The following is an 18516-nucleotide window of genomic DNA, read 5'->3' as shown; positions in this document are numbered from 1 at the left end:
AGCAAGTTCTGGGAAGAGGCCTAGATTTTGGGCTAGAGAGGTGGCTCAAATATCAGGGTTGCTGACACAAGTCCGTTGAGAGAGGTCCACAGTTGTTGGCATAGAGGCCTATGAGAGAGACTTTGAGTTGTTGGTTGTTGTATTGCTTATAGAATGAGAGAAAATTTTGGTTAAGAGCCTTAAAACATTAGTAGGACGCAGGGATAGGATGGCCGAGTGGATGAAATGTCTCCTGGAGGTGTAATTGCTAATGTGGAGGTGTTTGTTTGATGAGTTACATTGATTCCATTTCCTTAAGGCCACCAACGAGATTGAATCCCTTTTAGTAACCTCTCTCATCACATGTTTTCCTGGCTCGCTGGCTACTTGCGTGGACTTGGGAGGAGGGGGTGTTACACATGTGTAAATTTACTAAGGTATATGTGGATTATATGGTTGAAATGTTTATTATTTATGTTGCTATTATGCTGGTTATATGTAGTTTATATGACAATAGTTATGTATGGCTCTTAAAATGTTTTTACTTGTAAATTACTAGATAATTTACTATGGCCTAATAGATGATAATGTTGCAAATGACATGAGGGAACAATGTTTCATAGCGGTTCTCAAATAAGTATGAGATCGCTACACTTAATTATGTTGTTTACACATGTAGGTTACATGTTGATGATATGTTTGATGAAATCTCTGTCACGGCTACTAGGGGTATGGTTAAGGCCTTGTTCAAATTATTGCTTTGGCATCATTTTTTTCATTTTCTTTTACTGATTTTAAGCTATCACTCCATTTTGGGAAATGACCCGAGCTTTGGGCCTGAAAATATGGCTTAAATCCTGGGGTCACTCGCACGGAACTAGGAAATTCGGTCCCTAGATGCTGGCACATAAGCCTATCAGAGAGACTTTTGGTTTCTAGATTTTGTCATGCCTATAGCATGAGAGCAACTGAGGCCCAAGATGGTCAAAACTTCAGTAAGACCCAAGGGAAAACTATTTCAAGTGTTAGCTTGGTTTGTGTGGGTCCTGAAACTGATGTTGAATGATTGTATATGATGTTTCCATTAATTCCACTTATGTAAGGTCACATAGGAGGTTGATTCCAATCATAGTAGCCTCTCATCGCATGTTTACCGAGGTTGGCTAGTTACTTGGGCAGATGTGGGAGGAGGATGTTACAATGTGGTATCTGAGCATGGTTCACCCCTTGGACTGGATGGGTAGTGTGTGTTGGTCATGCATGCATTTCAATTTCATGTATGTCTCTTACACTTGTATTCCATGTACTTGTTGCATTACATAATGATTCATCATGATTGTAGTAAGGTTTTCATGAGTATATGACTGGTTACATATTGCTATATGGCGCTTACATGTTGTTGTATGTCACTTGGTTACATCCTTGTATGTTAGGTTTGATTCTTGTTTGTTTGATTAAATGTATAATTCTTGTACTTTGGTTAGACATATTGATCGCTTATGCTCGACTGCATGCGTTCATGCGTATGTGTAGTTGATTATGCATTGCTTATGCATGTTGATGGTTGCATGTGCAAATGTATACAGTGGAGTAATGGTTGTTGTCATGCATGAGGTCATGGTTTTCATGGATGGACTCTAGCTAGAAGGATGTGTATATGGTTTTGTACTCATTTGTTATATGTCTATATGCAGTTGTCATGAATGTATGATCTTGGTTATAGTTATGCATGAATAGTAGGTCAAACATGCCTTGTTAAGTCATGGTATGAAATTTAGGTCATCATGGTGCTATTGGTATGTTATGATGCTAATGTGTTGAATGAGGTAAATAGGAGATGCAGATCACCATAATGAGGTTGCAACATTAGACTTTGGGATAAAAGTAGATAGTCGTATAGGTATTGCATGTTTGACATGCAGGTATGCAAGTTAAGGATTGATATATGCATTAAGTTTATATACATTAGGTTTATGTACATGCATTTTGATGTTATGGTTACATACATAATAGATGATAGATGGTTAGTAAAGTCATATGCACACGTGTCAAATAGTGAAGAATGATATTAGCCTATGGTTGTATGCATTGTTATTGTTGTTTTATGTTAGATAACTTGATGATTATGTTATATGTTGTTGATGAGTATGTTATATGTTAAATTTTTATCATTAAATGATAGCGAGCTTGACTATTAGGGTTATAACATTTATACCTTTATGTTATATGTATTGCACTAAGTTATATTGGCCTATGCAGATGGTTAGGGTTATGAAATTTAGGTATGAGTCGACTTATCATGTTGCATTTTGTTGTACTAATCTAGACTGATCGTACATATGTGATTTCTATGCATAAATGATAATTTTTTATGAGTTAGGATGTGAACATGATAGCTAGTGACTATTTGGATATCAAGATCTTATTTATGTTTGGGTTAATATATTGTGAGGATATATCGTGCTAATTTTGATTGATTGTGCATACAAGATTGTCTCCCTTGAGATACATTGAGGTATGAGTTTTCTTATGCTGTATATTTGGTACTTGATTGTTTGATTATATTGTATAGTTGATTTATTTAACATGGTATTGTTGAATGTTTGATGAATTGCATAATAGAATATGTGTTCAAATGATCTTGTTTTAAGACGGTTGTACTTATACATATGTGTTGAGATAGTTGATATGTAGTTGAGTGTAGTAGGTGACAGTTGTAGTGTTATGTCTAATGACTATGAGTTGACTATGGATTATGAAATGATTGTTAGTCTTGCTAAAGGTTTAATTCAAATTGATAGATTTTGTTGTCTCGATATTTGGAACATGTCGTTGACATGTGTGAGAAGTTGCAAGAAGCATGCTTGGTATTAGCGTGACAAGGTAATAGTATGTGTTTATATAACTACACCTCAATTGAAACAAGGTAAAAAGGTAAAAGAAATGAATAAACCAAGAATTCCTTTAGTTATGTTTGGAAACACTAATTCCAAACGAATGAGTGCTTTCCACATAGGAAGTATTCTTAACCATGATTTGTCTGAAATTATGTGGATATCTGTTATATTCATCGACATGTATTTGGCAAGTATATTAGCTAGTCTCTAGTTACAGGTGGATTTGTCAAGGGGATTGGAGTTTCTTAAGAGATGGCATGGACATGTTTAGCTACAACGAAACATGCTTGGCACAACAAGATAAGGTATCTAGTGTATTGGTATGTTTATTTATGCATTGAAATTATGTGTTTATGGCGGTATGATGCAGGAGATTGCATGGAAAAGAGACTGCCATGAAATATTGAAGAAGGCTCAGACTGAGATTTCCTTTGGAATGACTGTGGACCATGGGGATTGAGTCATGACGTTTGTAGTTATTCTTGTGATTTTTGTATTTTGTTATGATTTATTTGCAATTTTTTTATGTCTAGTGCATGATCATGACACTTTGTTGGTGGTGTCATATTGTTGTTGGTTTTCCATGGTTTCCTTCTTGCTTCTTCTTAGTATTTCCTTTATTGTTTTTAGAGTCTTGGAAATTGGTTGCGAAAAGAGGAAATTAATGGGGCTTAGGGAGAGTCTTGTGGTACTCAATAGATAATGTAAGACTTAGACGAAGCTTTGTGCATGAGTAAGCATAGTGGAAGGTAACACTGTGATAGTTGGTTGGAATGGCTGGGTCCATTGTGGTAAATGGATGCTGGCAATAAAGTCATGAGAAAGGTAACCAAAAAGGTAAAGTAAGTGGATCTGAGGCATCACATGCCTTGGCTATGTGGGGAACAACTATTCTTAATGTTGCACATGTGTTGCATGAATAAAGGAAGTTCTCTTAACCCTTGACCTTGATATCTGGTAATTATGTTATGATCATGATTATGTTGATGTTTATGTATGTGTACCTGTAGGTGTGTATGTATGCCATGTTTGATAGGGTTTCCATGGATCATGACCATTAATGCTAACATTTATATGTATATATATGTATGTATGAATATCGTTGTCTAACAAAATCATGATTGTTTAAGCTAATGTTTAAGTATATGTATGTATGTGTCATGTATCTATTCACTATCCAACGCATCATCAAGAATCATTCTTTTGGTGGAACGATTTCCTATGCAGGTGAATGGCATGAAGAGGTTCTTGGCTATGAGGAATAAAGTCAGAAGAATAGTCATGAGAAATACATGAGGTCAATATCATGTGAATATGAATTTATATTTCATTCTTGTATTATTCCTATGCTTATGTTATGGACAAGTTATACCGAGGGATACATCAACAAAATCAAAGCAGTGCAGTCTGTGACATGCTAGGTTAAGCATGCATAAGTAATTGGAAACAAGGTTTCTTGGTAAGGATAGTGTGGTTTTGGATGTGTGGTACTACTATTGTGCATATGTTGTATATGTTGTACATGTTGCATCTATGATGTGTGCACATGTAGTGTTGTGTATATATAGTGTGTGTACATGTTGTTTATGTAGTGTTATGTAAAGGATGGTACAAATAGTGTGGTGCGAATATTGCACTTGGTGTTGTTCACATGATTGGATATGTAGTGTTGTGTACGGATGATCCTATGTACATGTTGGATATGCAATGTTATGAATAGGTGGTGTTCCTTGCATGTGGCACTATGTACATATGGTGTTGTGTGCATGAGTATACAAGTGGCATTGTGTGTAGGCAGTGTTGTGTACATGTTGTGCATGTTGCTTCATGTACATGTGGTGTCGCACACCTGAAGTGCCCTTGGTACTGCGTACATGTAGTATTGTATACACATTGTACAGTGGTGCACCGCACATGAGGCATTGTGTACACATTGTGCAGGTGGTGCTTTATACTTGTGGGATTGAGTGCATGTCATACATGTTGTGTTGTAGGAATGTAGTACAATGATGTGCATTGTGTACTCATGGTATCATGACATAAGAATTCATTGTGTTGCACTCCATATACATATTTGTGTTGTGTTGTAGACCATGTGTAGGTGTATGTGTTGTATGTTAGGTGTAGGTGCATGTATTTCATGGTGTTGTGTGTACTGTGTGATTGTATGTGTGTGATGCACACTATGTATATGTGCACATGGTTTAAGAGAACACACTGAGTGTTTGTCTAGTGCGGAAATCGATCTAGAGTGCATACGGTATAAAGACAGAGATAGAAGCTAAGGATAGATGAAAGGATAAGCATCAACATTTTAGTTAGTTTTATTATGCATGTGATTTATGACTATTCTATATGATGATTATATGTGATTTATGATTCTGGTTTATAATGGTTACATGTGATTTGTGATGTTGATCTATGATAGTTATGTTTTGAGCTAGCATGATGTGATATGTTTATATGCAATGATTTGCTCAAATATGCTAGTTTTACTTGTTGTGATAGGAAGCGAACATGATTGTAAATGTACCTTATTGATGAGCTACCAATGAGGTATGATTTGAAGTTATTTAAACTTATTTTAAATATAATGGAAGGCACATGCTTGGTACAAGAAGCACGGAAATTCCAGTTAGGTGATTGAAATCGACTACAAGAATTAGTAGCAGGAGTGAAAGAAATTATAAGAGGTAATAATGTGCTGGTAAATCGTTCAGGAATAGGGCCATTATGGGGCATTGGTACCCAATAGTGTCCATTGATTTCCATGAGCATGTTATGACTAGTATGATGGTTTTAAGGCAGGTATATGCCTTGGTTTTTGTATCTTCCAATGCGAGGAAGCCTTGCTAAGGGATGGAATTCCTAGGATGGCAGTGTCGGTGGAGCTTGGAAGGTGAGTGAATGCACAAAAGGGACTGACCAGATTTCCCGAGGGATTATGTAGTAGAGAAGGGAAGGTTGAGCATGGTTTTGTTTTGGCCATTAGCATTTCCAGATGGAATTAGATGAAAATTGGGAGTGCGTACTGAAAAAATGAGTGAGTAACTATTCACTGAGAGGACAAGTGGTGCAGGATTATAATGCTAGACACTAGATGCAGATTTTACTTTGTAGTGGATTCTATAATTCTTGGGAAGGAGGTGAATCCTGGTATTACTTTGAGGGTGGAGGTGTGATCCTTTGGATTCCCTTCTTGATTGTTATGGGCATTGTATCCCTTATTTTCTTGTTTGGAAAATGTGCATATGTGTATATGTGATTATTGTAAATACCATAATGAGCTATGTTATAAAGCTCTGCTACGAAGTATGTTTTCATGTTGTCATGATGTTTTTCTTTTGAGATGGTCATTCATTGTAAATACTACAATGAGCTATGTTATAAATCTCTATGGGAATTTTTAGTAGTCTTCTGGTTATAGGTGTTGTTGAACACCGAGGATGGTGTTTCGCCAAGGGGGAGGGTTCTATAACAATCCTGGTTAAAAACTCATGTAAAATTTATAAATTCCACGGATGATGGGACATGTATTCCATGTTGAATATTGGGTAAGACATCCTAGGGGGTGTTCACTTGGTTGTTTATGGCTACATAAATTGGCAAAGGATGTGGAAAAGGCTTTGAAAAGGAAAAAAAGGCATTTTCAGCACATTTATTTATGAAAATAATGGAAATTAGGAGAAAAAGGAGGTGAAAGGTCACAGGTTGCATGTGAGGAGTAAATTAAAGGCAAATAATTGAAAATGAAGAAAATAGAGGCTTCATTAGTAAAATGGATTCTAAAGGTCAATGGGTAGGCTTGATCAGTTCAATTTTGGAGCTCTCTTCTATTCTTTCTCTCTCTCACACTCTTGGACACTTAAAGTTTCTTGGAGCACTTTGGCATTGGAGAAAGAAAGGAAAAGAAGGTAAGAGGAAGGAAATATCAAGTAGGGAAAGGCATGATCAAGCAACTACAACAGGCTTCATTGGAGGTATCAACTTGGACGTGTATTTTACTTGCTAGTTTTGGCATGCATGGTATTGTATGTGGTTATTTTCTATCATGGCATGGGTTTTTCCAGGTGTGACAATGTTCTTCAGCCTAGCCTTGCCATTTTTTGATAGCTTTGATGAGATGGGTTCTCATATTCGTTTAATGTGTGATGGAGGGATGGATTAGAAGCTGAGTGAGGTGGATCTCCAAAATGACAAACACATGTCCTAATGGTCCCTGAACTAGACTGTGGATCACGGTACATCCATCGGCCTAGTGACCTTTGATCTAGACTATGGGTTGTGATAAAGCCAATATTGTGTCCCTCGGTGGGCTTAGGAATCCTTGCTGATGAATGGTAGGATATGCGGTAAAGCCAACATGTGTCTTTCTCTCTGTTGGGCCCAGTAATCTTGGGATGGGATGTACGGTAAAGCTTGGAGAATGTGTCTTGGTGTAGGGCATAGTGATCTCTAGATTGAACTATGGATTATGGTAAAGCCTGAGAGACTAGGAGGCACTCAAATTCATCATGGTGTAGTTGGAGAACTCCAGTGGCATCCATGCTTGTTTGTATTTTTTGGTGAGTTCTCTCAGTCCCACATTCATGCTTGGGATATTGCATGAGTTTTACTAGATGAAGAGAGACTTGGCTCAACAAATCTATGGTTGAGTGTAATGTGGTATTCCCATCTATGGCTGGTTTATGATAGCACCTATGTATGGCCCTCAACATGTTTTTACCTGTAAATGAATGGATAATGTATCTATGACATAATAGGTGATAATGCAACAAATGACATGAGGGAAAAATGGTTCATACTGATTCTTAGGTAAGTATGAGTTCCCTTCACTTAATTATGTTGTTTACATCTATAGGTTACATGTTGACGATATGTTTGACGAAATCTCTATCATAGATAGTAGGGGTGTGGTTAAGGTCTTGTTCAACTTATTGCTTTGCAATCATTGGTTTCTTGTTATTTTACAGATCTCAAGATATCACTCCATTCTGTGAAGTGACATGGGTTATCACCTAAAAAAGTGGCTTAAATCATGGTGTTCCTTGGTGAAGCCACCTGATGGTGTAGTATTGTGGGTGTGGTGTGGTCAGTAGGCCTAACCGCTTCATGAAATCTATTAAAATAAGGTTCTCTTGGCTTCTATTGTTAACAATGAATTGCAGTGGAGAACCCTTCACCCACATTTGTGAGTGGAAGAGTCGCTCCCCATCCTCTAGATTGGCAAGCTCAATGTTTTGGATCCTGGTGGTGCAACGATGTCATTGGGATCTCCATCAATAATATACTTCCCTTTTTCATTCCCCCTGTTAGGTTTTGACTCTAAGTCCGAACATTCATCTGATTTGGAAGCCTTCAACTCGACCACTAGTGACTGCTTATCTCAAGACTCACTTGTGTTGTGAGTGGGTCTCTAATGGAACTCACACCATTTCCCTATGTATTTCTTTGTCTTTATGGTGTTTTTCTTTGATTGCATATTTGATGGGTTGTCCTGGGTCGCTCCACCTTAGCTTTGTCATTTGTTTTATGGTTTGGGTGTGCCCTTCCCTTGCTACAGATTCACAAATCCAAAGTGTCGCTTCTTCTATTTAAATATCTATTTGATCTTGACAGTGTATCGATAGGTGGTTCCAAGCGAGGAGATGCTTAGGAAATCCATCTCATCTTGGTTTTACTTGTGTAGACAGTCACAGTACTTGAGCAACAAATTTCGCTCAAAATCCATGATACCTGTTGGGTGCAGTTTTTAAGCATATCTTATACACCTCTTTCCCCATTTTTTATCCTTCTCTCTCTCTAAGACTATGAAATTTATGTCCCAATTACTATTTTCCCTAGTTATAAGAGCAATCCTTTCTCAACATATTATTTTTCCATCTTTTGTTAAATATTGAATGAAGTGATGTCTTTTTTAGATGGCTGACCAAGGTAATTGTGGAAGAAATTTTCTAGTTATTTTTCTTTCATGTGTTGCCTATAATTAAGGTCTAAGGATGAGCAACTACTATTGTTACTCGTTGTTCCACTTTGATGATTTGTTGTTATAGTCTAAATTTTTTTTATTACACCACAATTTCCAAAGACCGTGGTTGTTGTCTTCAAAGACATTTTTCAAGAATCATGAAGTATCTACAGACAGTCAAAGGATCTCAGCAGTTATGATTGTGGAGATGGTGTAACTTGAATTGGTATTTTATTGAGAAACTATTTGTAATGCATTTTTTTTCTCTTAATATTGATTAGCATGAGAATTGTGAGATTCTCATGACTAATCTATTCCCTAATTTCTAGGGCTTGTAAACTTTATAAAAAGGTTCAGTTCCATGAAAAGGGAACGAAAACATAGGAAAAACATTGACATTTTGATCTTGTAATTTCTAGTCATTTTCAATACAAAACACTTCTGGTGATGTTCATACAAATCTTGTGTTGAGTTTTTAACTAGTTTCCATTTCATCCCTGTGCCCTACTAGGGAGGAAGGGCCCTCTTCTTTAGTAGGGATTGCAATAGTAGTAGATTGGTTGTTTTGGTTTGCCTTTCTTTTAATAAGTGTGAATTCATTCAAGTTGTTGTATGAATTGGAGTTATGCACTTCTGTTTTCAAATTCATTATATGTTGTTACACAAGATTGGTTAGAACTATAAAATTTAATCACCTTATACAATTTTATTAATGATGTGTGGCGTGCATGTTCTTTGAGAAAAACATGAAGTGTGATGAGTGAATTTCATTCCTCTAGAATGTATTTTTAATTTCTGCATGAGTGCTTTAAGTTCTATGAATATGTTCAATGACATTTTCCTTCATTTCTTTCCCTGGATGTTATGTTTAGGCATATATAGTGCAAACACCTTCAAAATAAACATACTTACTGTGGTTAACAATTAATTTCTTGTGATTCAGTCAAATTATACAGTGATTAAACTGAAAAAGCAATACCCAACTTCATGTGAAGGGTATGAAAAATATTTTTGAACTCTACAACATTTTGGTCCCTTACAAGTGGGTGTGGCTAAAAATTATTAGGTTTCCCCCTTGTCTTTATGTTCACAGTATGTTTCCCACCAGCTGTTGACATGGGGGTCACCTTTGAGTAGTGAAAAACTAATCTTTTCCTTATTGGAAAAGTCATGAACCGAAAAATATCCTTCCAACAGATTTAACCGTCTATCTAGCCTTCAAATATGTGAATTTCAATGTTGACTTGTACCTTAAAGGGAATGACCCATTTAGAGCGGTTGTTGTATGAAGATGTGTTTCTTGTGAGTGGTTGCTAAAAGATGTAAGAAAAATTATCCATCATCACATTCCTCTATCATTTGAGGGCTTCCTCGAGCAATATTTTGAAAGAATCTCTTACTATATCCTCTTTTTTTCTTCCTCCAAGGGATCCCATTAGGGTTTTTGAGGATGGTCTTGCAAAGGTTCAACTAGTTTCAGCCCTAACTCCTTATACCCTGACCTCATTGGGGACATGCAAAGAAAAACAGAGAAAAAAAATAGACTGCTTTGATACTGCATATCCAAACTTATGTACGAGCATAAAAATATAAATATATAAACATAAAAACATATACTTCGCAATAATAAATCTTTATTTCATTAATATCAAAGAACTAAAAGATGCTTACAAGAAGAATGGAAATAAACTAGCACGAGTGATGGTGGCTTATCTCTGAGAAGAGATGTGGCAGCTACATGCCCCTGAATTGTGTTACAATGAGGCTTAAGGGCCTTTTTATTGTTTAATAACAAAGAGAAACCATAAACAACTTAAATCCTAACCCTAGGAGATGGAACATCAAGAGTTTGTGGGCCCCGTTGGGGTTAGTTGGGAAACCAACTTCGTAGGGTCGTAACTTTGTCATATCATTTTTATTTTTGGCACGAACAACACCTCATTGGAAATATCTATTTAATTACTATCAGAATTGTGTTACGCCCCTACTTATGCCAATGGGACTGCTATGGACATCAAAAAAAATTTCGTTTAGGGGGTCAAAAGAACTCCAGAAGTTCAAGACTTGAAAAATGGCTAAAATTAGTAAATGCTACTATAAACAAGGAAGTTGATGGACCCAATTGGAGGTCTAGCCAGAATGGGTGGGTGGACACCAATATCCACGTGGATAAGAGGGAATCTAATGAGTTCAAGCGTTCATAGTGCTTTTAACTTGCCTGACGAACTAGGGTTATATGGTTGAATATTTGATCATGATAGATTGATGTAACTTGAGAACAAGTTAACTAAGTTTTTATTAAGGTAAGAGTTTGAAATATTTAGCAGATGCATATTTGATTAAGTATAGATAATATTATAGTTTTTTTTGTATTTTAATGAGCACAAGTGGATCTAGTTTGAAAATTGTGAAATGTGTACTTTTTTATCAAAGTGGTTGGTGGTACAAAGGTGGAAAGTGGAGTCTCCTTCAAGTCAGAACCTAAAAATAGTTCGAGGTGGCAGGGTGGTTCTAGTGTAGGGTGGAGCTTATGAAAGGTGTTGGAGCATCCATTTAGTGAAATATGATAAAGCTAGGGAATTGGAGCATCCTTCTAGTTGGAGTTGGTAAATTAGGGCGTTGGAGCATCCTTTAGGTTGGAGCCTATAAACTAACAGATTGAAGCCACCTTCACTTGATTCTAAAATATTTGATGTTGGAGCTTCCTATTGATGTGGATTATTGAAGACCTATATTAGGAAGTTTTTGATGGATTTTCTCTCAGAAGGGTTTCCACCTAGAAATATTTTTCTAATTTCATTGGTGAATGTGCATTATTGAATGTGTTTCTCATTCATGTTTTTTTATCTAATTCTCATGATAATTGATTCTCTGTGAATTTAAAACTAAGTAATTGAAATGAAACATTGATTCAATCTCTTATTAGTGTTTCCAACAATTGGTATCAAAGTGGGTTCATTCACTAGCAATCTATGCAATGGAATGGAAATCATTGAGTGCACAAAGATTGGAGTTTTAGTATTTAATCAATAAATCTATGAAATTTGGAAGGGAAACATGAAAGAATATGTGAAAGAAGAAGATTTTATATTTGGTATTCTATAATGATTGGATATATAGCACCCTCAACTCCTCTAATAGATAATGTAGGTGAGAATCTTTATAATACTAATTATAAAGCTATAAATGATATTTGAATGGTCAACCAAAGTCAATGTGTATTAAATTAATGCATTGCACATCTACCAAAGACATTTGGGATAAGCTCCAAAACATATATGATGGGGAAAACAAGGTCAAGGAGGCCAAGATTTGGTGCTTTAGAGGAAAATTTGGACAACTAATAATGAATGAAGGAAAACATTGTAGCTTATTTCTTTTGGTTTGTTGAATTAGTAAACACCATATAAAGACTAGGAGAACCAATGGAAAACAAGGTAATTATCTGAAAGATATTGAGATCTCTCCCAATGAGGTTTGACGCAAAACTCTTAGTTCTATAAGAAACATTAGACTTAGAAAATGTCTCCATGGAAGAGCTACATGGAATACTTACAAAATACAAAATGAGAATAGAATAGGAGAACCCATCCAAAAGAGAAGCATCTTGTACAACATATAAGAAAATAGGCAAAAAAAATAAATAATCAAAGCCAAGCCCTAGTTGTAGCTATAGTGAAATTTTATATGAAGAGATAGCTGACTTTGTGGGGAATATTAAAACATGAACAAGAAAATAAAGCAGTAAGCTACCCTTAAAATGTTTTAACTATGGTGAAATTGGTAATTTTTCTTCAAAGTGCCTTCATGGAAAGAACTCTTAAAATTATTATGAAGAGGAAGCTCATAGGAAAGAGAAGAAGAATAAAAAAATATAAAATAAGGAAATTAAGAAAAAATCCTTCAAGAAAAGTTTATACTCAAAGGAAGGTAGCCCTTCATCGAAAGAAAATAGTGATATAAACAATAAAAATGACACGGAGAGGGTGTTGTCCATGGTAAGAGATAACAGGAATGAGCCCCCTAAAGAACAAGAAGATGACAAAGAAGAATAAGAAGGCATTGTAGGTCTTGAAAGAGAACTTATTAACACCTTAAAGGATCTAAAAGTAGAAAAAGGAATGTCGATATATTGGAATATGGATTGAGGGAACTAAATAAACATTCCAAGAGTATCAATAAGAAGACTGAAGAGTCAGAGAATATCACCATAAATCATAAAGTACAATTAGAAGAGGCTAGAAAAATATAAGAATCACTCAAAAGGGAACTGGAAGAAGGTATTAGGAAAAAGGAATATTTTGAATCATAGATAGTCTCATTGTGAAAGGAAAAGTAGAAAAGGAATGTTTAGTAGTACCTTGTGAACATGTCCAAAGTCTTCGATCAAATAATTAATAGTGAAATATCATGCGATGATAAATCTGGACTAAGTTACAAACCCTCTCATGTTGATAAGGGCTTAAGCTCCATGACACAGGAATAGATGTAGAACCGCAAAATTGTATGTGTTATCAAGGGTTCCATAAAGAAGGAATATCACATGCCCCAAAAAGAGAATTAGAGAAATTAGTATGAACAACATGAAATAAATAGGTCTCAATATGAAGCTTACAAAGGAGCTATACCATCGAGAAGGCTTCCCCCATCTAGGTATTCTAGCATATTTCTTGGTTATTTTTATTCATGTACTAACTTTGTGCACATGGCTAGGGACTGTAGATCTTATAACAATAAGGACTATCAAAGTCATTATCAAAATCCTAGAGGCAAGTTCATAGAAACACAAGGTAGATTCCTAGTTACAACATCATACATGGATCATGTAGAATGCTTCAAAATCCACAACTATGGACATAAAGCTCATGACTGCAGAAGCAAGACAGAGTCTTCAATTAGAGAAAACACAAATATCAAGAACAATAATGTTTTGATAAGAAGAAAAGAATAAGGAGAACAGCTAAATGAATAAATCCTAGAGGCCATGCTTTCAAGAATTAGAAAGATACAAGACCATGATGAATCTACACATGGAGAAGAAGATATTCAGGTTCAATATGCTGATCCTAAAATATTATATATCATTTCAAACCATTTAGTGAAAAACTCCATCTCCTATGGATGATGAAGATGGGGAGTCTAAATAGAAGATTGGTATATTGTAGAAGAAAGGAGTGATTAGAGCTATTTTTAGCATTATGGATTTTTTATTCAGTGAAGCAACAAGAAAAGTCAGTTGTGGCATGTTGTGAAAGGAATAACATGTCAATGGGAGAAAGGAAGTCTATTGGAAGAAGACAAAGGAAGAAATTTTGTTAGAGGGAGTAACCCCTTTCCATTGATGCCAAAGGGGGAGAGAAATCATGAAAGAAATTTCAGAGGCATGGATTTTGGATGAGAATTAATTGCAGGGGGAGTATGTGTGTTTCCATCAATGACAAACAAGGAGATTATTGAAAGGTTTTGCCATTGATGCCAACGTTGATCCTTGAATTCTCTTAATATTCATCTATTCTTTCATTGATTGGAAGGTCCAAACTATAGGAAGCCGGGAAGACCTAAAAGCCTCGAACTTGTTTAGGGAAAAAGTTTAGAGGGAGGTGATATTTATCATGAGACTACCATCATTTGTTTCTCCTCATTCTATCAATTCTAACAGTATGTCAAATGCTATATCAATCCTCACGATTGAGGATATATGATGTTTCCAATATTTGAGACTCATTTGGTAGTTAGAAGCCTCAAAATGAGATGCCACAAGCTATTTTTCTTCATTCATAAATTAAATTAGGTTTATCCTATTCTAGTCAAAAATTAAGAAGAGGGAATTTTATTAAGGGAAAAAATATAAGTTTAAATTCATGAGGGGTTTTGGGCTCCAAAACATTATTTTGAAATTCGAAATTAGACTTGGTTTTCACTACAAGTGATTACGTTGGCCCCCTCTTTAAGTGACCCACTTCAACACTCTAAACGAAGTAGTAATTTCCACAAGAAGCATAAATTCAGCTTGTTACATGTGATTGATCTCTGCAGCCTTGTGTAGTCATACATATCTGAGGTTAAGGTCGATGTTTTGAGGAGTTATTATTGTTGTTAGTTTTGTTTTGTTTGTAATAGTTTCTCATTGGGATGAAAGAAACGTTTCTATGCATAGATGTTGTCTTCTTTGTAGAAAATATTTCAGATCTTTTTAACCACTAAGGAACATATATTACCAATGGTTTTGGTCCTTTTCTTAGACTAATAATTTGGTTATCTAAGGCTTTCTCATATAGTCATATGTGGAAGATATTTATCCCTATTAGGACTATTAAATTGAGACATATTTTGAAGCATAGTTCTAAGGCACCCATTTTATTTTGTGGACTAAGTCCTTGTTCTTGGGGTTATTGTGCTAACTTTGACCCTTACTTTATCAAGTATGTGCAACATATTTTCAAGGAGACTTGGCACATCATTTAAAGTACAATCCTAGATTTTTTGAGGTTTTCATGATCCCATCTCCAAGGTGTTAGGGTTGTTGTTAAGAATTTATTTATCATCCCTATGGTGAGTAAAAACTTAGATGTCATTGATAAATTTTGTATGATCTAAGACCTACATGATGAAGACATGTATATGAGACTTAGCACATCATGTAAAATGTATCATACATTTTGTGATGTGTATTTGTGACTTCTCTATATAGTGAGGAAATAAGGTATGTAAAATACACCTAAGGTTTGACCTTAAGATATATTCAACCCTCCAATGGTATAATTTTATTAAATTTATTATATGTTATTGTGTTCACCTCTACTTGCATCAGATTGGACAAGGATTCATTTATTTTATTTTGGTATGACCAAAATATATGATGAATGTCTATGGAAAATAATGATGGTCGAATTTTTTAACATCTTGAGTGATTTCTAATACATGTTTTAAGTCATGATCTAAGGTTTATTTACCATTTACATAATAAAGCTTTAAGTCACCCCTGAAGAACACTTTAAAGACTATTATAGACATATTGTATAATTTATTTGATGGTTTGATCACTATAGTGTGTGGAAGTTTTGAAAAGGTAATAAAATCATAGATTCAAGCTCCTTCGAGGTATCTTTTAAACAAAATCTTGGTGAATGACAAGTGACACTCTTTATGCATGAAACCTTTCCTTTAATAGAAATTTTATTCAAAATTTTGGTTAGACTTAGTTGAAATAGATTAGTGTAAAGGTATGCATCTGAATGTTGTTATGATTCACATATCTAGCATACTCTCTGTGGATGTTTAGGGACAAATGTTAGACAGTCTCAGTATATTTTTCAATTCTTCTAGACATAGATCCTAGATTCAGTAGCTCACTTGAGGTAGTTTTTATGAAAAATCATGAAGAAAATGCATATCTATTTTGATTATCTTAACAATATAAAGAGATTTTTCCCTCATAATGATTTAAAGGATAAAGAGGTAGTCAATCTATTTCTATCTTTTAATAGAGAAACAATGGTTCTCATCTATAACACAGAGGAGAAGGCATTGAAGAAAACCTTTAAAGGGAATCTAATGGAGAGGTTTGAGGACCTTGCAAAAATATGACAGTTTTGATTCAGGACATTAATAGAAAGAAGTGGCAGTGGATAAAAAAGTTGACTAAATTTTTGAGGATGTGTATCTAAGCCTAATTATTTTTTTGTGTGGTCAATTTATCTTAAAATATTTTTAGAGTGTTACAAGTATAGTGAATGAGGAGTGACCAAAAGTTGAGCATGAAACTGAGGTGTGATACATGAAGCAAGATTTATTATACCTTATAAGTGGTGTCATGCTACTAGGGTTTGGAAATTTTATGTTGAGAAGTGATTTGACTATTGAGAAGAGATTGCATTGCAATATGTATTGTTGAGATTGTGCCATTGGGGGGACTACTTAGATTTTCTTGACTAGAGAAAATATAATGATGATTTTTGGATAGCGACAACAATTTATGAATTATAGGGTTTACAATGCTTCTAACTTTTTTTATGAACAAGGGTTATATGGCTAAATGTTTGATGATAGGCTGATGTAACTTGAGGAGAGGTTAACTAAGTTTTACGAATAAGGGTTTGAAATATTGAGTAGATAAAATTTTTAAATGTGGTCTGCTTCTTGATCAGGGTGGTTGGGTGGTGCAAGGCAAGAAAGAAATTATCCTTCAGGTTGGATACTTAGAAAGCTTCAGGGTAGTAGGGTGGCGTGAGTGTATGTTGGATAATATGCAAGGTGTTGGATAATCCTTTTAGTGGGAGCTAATAAAGCCAGTGTGTTGGAGCATCCTTTTAGTTAGGGTTGGTAAGTCAAGGCACTGAAGTGTCCTTCTAGTTGGACTTGCTAAATTAGGGCATTGGAGTTCCCTTCAGGTTGGATCCTATAAACTAGGAGGTTAGAGCCTCATTTACTTAATGTTGAAAATCTTGGAAGTTGGAGTTTCCTATTGATGTAAATTATTGAAGCCCTCTATTAAGAAACATTTGATGGTTTTTCTTCTAGAAGGGTTTCCACCTAAAAATATTAATTCTATTTTCTTTGATGACTTTTCATGGTTTAATGGTGTTTCTCATTTATATTTTTTAATCTAATTCTAATGAAAATTTATTCTCTATGAAGTTAAATGTAATTAACTGAAGTAAAATATTGGTTCAACCCCTCTAAGTATTTCCAATAAATAGTGGTTGTAGTGGTTATTGTGACCTGTTTCCTAGTGTGTTATGTATTCTATATTTTATTTATTCTTCATTTTCACTTATTTTTTCCATCCTTATAAGCTTCCTAGTGCTCCTACATTGATCCACTTGATTTCCCCTTATTTTTTCATATGTTTTCTAAGTATTATTCCTATACAAAAGCCTCATTCATAAATGTAGGTTTGAACAACATCACTTTCTTTCATAGATGGTTTTGTATACCCCTTAAATACTTTAAGAGTGAATATGGACTCCTTGGGGATATACCAAGCATTATTTCCATCTTTTTGAAGTATGTGGTGTACTCCTATACACTCTTCCCTTACTTCTACCTAAAGTACTACCACCAGATACATTGGTCCTCTACACACTCAATAGGTTAAAATTGTGACTTTATGAGGGTTTTGAAATCCCCTCACTTGGTTATTTCCTCCAACCTAAAGATTTTCATTTAGATTTCCCACCAGGTTGGGACATGGCCCTCTAATTTTGATAAAGAAAATGAAATCTTGTATTCCTCCTATCCATGGTGAACATTAAAATAAAATTCTAATTGTTGCAACTAGTGGCGTAGATTTGGAGCATCGTTCACACCTTGATATGGACTGATATTTAAATTCAAATATATTTTGAATATGGACTATGAATGGTTCATAATACTCAAACTAGGTTGATCCTTTTTAGCTTTCTTCTTAGATTCCCTCTCTAGTTCTTCCCAATCTACTAAATATCCTCTAAAGTATAACCTTTACATTATATCATCCACATTCTTCTAGTAGCCCAAGATTATGTGTTAGGGACACTAGGAGCCGTGCCAGATTATAGTTTAAATTTGTGAATTGTGCTCCTAGCCACACAAACCTCTTCTTTGTTGGATCAGGAGACTTAGTCACATACTCATTAATCATGACCATAATTCTGTGACATTCAACTTAACTAATCAAGATTCCCCATAAAT

The sequence above is a fragment of the Pinus tabuliformis genome, chromosome 6 (genome assembly GCF_031772625.1).
Source record: "Pinus tabuliformis cultivar Carrire ecotype Pingquan chromosome 6, CPIR1, whole genome shotgun sequence".
Taxonomy (NCBI): Eukaryota; Viridiplantae; Streptophyta; class Pinopsida; order Pinales; family Pinaceae; genus Pinus; species Pinus tabuliformis.
This window is presented reverse-complemented; position numbering follows the sequence as displayed.